Genomic DNA, 2184 nt, shown 5'->3' with positions numbered 1-2184 from the left:
CGTCCTGGTCACCCCTGACGCCAGTCAGTCATCTCACACACAAATGGCGAGACCGAGTGGGTAGGGCTGTGACAACCGTGCACTCTGTCGTCACTGCTCCTGATGAGTGACCGAGTGGACGGGATGCTGTCGGAGTACTCCTGTCCTGTGACCCCAAATCATAAATGGGGGAGCTCAATGCTCTCAACTCCCGGTACACGATGACGGGGAGGAATCCCTGCCGGCTAACACGTTGTGTCACCTAACCAACGAAGCCAAACAGAGTACCGTCACACACCTGTCTGAATACCACTAACCCATGAGTGGTGGTGTGTGCAGATCCATGTAACTGGCGATGTGCTCAACAACAATGGAGTCGACTATCGCACAGCATGCAATCATGATGCATGACACTAAGCATGGCAAAAACTGATCAACATAACCATATCCATACATACAAAATGGGTACTGTAAAAGCGATGGTCACATACCAAGATCTAGAGTACACAGGTCAGATAGAATATCAAAAATCCTATGTCCTGAACATAATAAGTATGGAATATCCTGATCAGCATAAAAAAATCCATATATACATAATATGGGTACCACAGTATCAGTAAGTCAAATCCACGGATCTAGGGTATACAAGTCCTCTAAGGTATAACAACCTAGACCCAAATCATATCCCTCTTCCATAGCATATGTACCAACAATATACACAGATCAAAGAATCAGGGTCTAAACACCCGAATCATATATGATATACAAATAGAGGTACACAAATCTGATATGGCACAAAAACCTAAGTATCAGATAATCTAGATACACAGGCCAGAAACAACAATCCAAATCCTAGTCCTAACCTCAGTAAGCATGGTATGTCACTCTAGAAACTAAGATACTCATGGTAACAAGATAATCATGGCAACAAATCACGAGATATAAGCACGGATACATCACAGGTGACAAACCTAACATGCTATGGATATCAAACAGTGACATACCAAAGACAAACATGTTCATTGCTTGTAGTTATAAAATACTATGCATATCCAAAGACAATATCATAAAAGATAAGTCAAGAGGTACCCGCCTTTAACTGTAGATCCAATCCAGTCAAATCCAACGTCAAGATGCTCGTCTCTCGTCAACGTCCTGTGTCCACTAACAATACATATATATTTTATTTAGCTAAATCCATATAATAGCTAAATAAAATCTTTAAGACTAAATTAGGGCAAAACCCTAATCAATCTACACATATACCTAATTCGTATCATTTAAACAAAGTAATAATTAACCTTTAAAAACTTACCCAAATCCAAGGTGATCACCAATAGATCACAATCAAAGATGTTGCTACCGGTTAGGGAAAGTTGCTGGATAACACCTCAATAATCACAATTCCAGCATCACAGTAATAGAGCCTCACTGCTAAAATCCTTCCCACTGATCAGATGAAGATAACATCTCAGGTGATCAAGAAATATACACCACAGAATAGAACAGAACTTCACCTCCTGAAATTCTTCTCCACTGTCCAGATCAAGGTTGGAATCAATCGAATCCAGTAAAGATAGCAATAGAGATCATAGATCAAACAACACAACCTAACTCACCTTGTTGTTACCTTACCGAAACACCCTTGCCCTAAAGAGGAGCCGAAGCTTGGAGCTAGGGCACGGCACGGTAAATCCAAGCCGACGATGAGGAGAAAGGGTCAAGACTAGAGCTAGGATTCCCCTTCTTGATCGGAGACCTCTATCATCGACGCACGCTCCTGGCTCCCGGCGATCTAGGGCACGGGTCCGCAAGGTAGAGGGCAAAGATCGGCTCGCAGTGTGCAACGGGGAGGTGCGGCGGTGGTGACTCGCTGCTGCTCTCTAGGGCACAAGATCACTCGACTGTGGAGTGGAAGAAACCGCCGGCGTCGACGCCGGTTAGGGCAAAGAAGGTGAAGCGCGCGTCGGCGTCGGGGAGAAGAAGGAAGGGGTGCGGCTTTGGCTCGGTTTCGGCGACAACAAAACGAAAAACAAAAACAAAGGAAATAAAAAGGAATAAGACATATAAATAAAATCTTTTCCTCGCTTAAATCGGGTAGCCTAAACAGACTTTTCCGGGTCCCGCTTTTATCCTCGTGAACTCGTCCGTACGAGCTCTGAAAAATTCCCGAAAAATTTCTAAAAATTCCGGAAAAATCCCTTA

The 2184-nt window shown here is 43.5% G+C and overlaps 1 long non-coding RNA gene across 1 annotated transcript; it reads right to left on the bottom strand.

Moving 5' to 3' along the window:
- Positions 1 to 1002: 1002 nt before the first annotated feature.
- LOC122037310 lies at positions 1003 to 1970 on the bottom strand. The gene is made up of 3 exons (XR_006127612.1): positions 1599 to 1970; positions 1295 to 1515; positions 1003 to 1143 (listed from the first exon to the last, which is right to left on the bottom strand). It is a non-coding gene; the product is annotated as an uncharacterized LOC122037310 (long non-coding RNA).
- Positions 1971 to 2184: the final 214 nt, after the last annotated feature.

Source organism: Zingiber officinale, unplaced genomic scaffold (genome assembly GCF_018446385.1).
Source record: "Zingiber officinale cultivar Zhangliang unplaced genomic scaffold, Zo_v1.1 ctg251, whole genome shotgun sequence".
Lineage (NCBI taxonomy): Eukaryota > Viridiplantae > Streptophyta > Magnoliopsida > Zingiberales > Zingiberaceae > Zingiber > Zingiber officinale.
The sequence above is the reverse complement of the archived record's forward strand: the minus strand, read 5'-3'. Positions and strand labels throughout refer to the sequence as shown.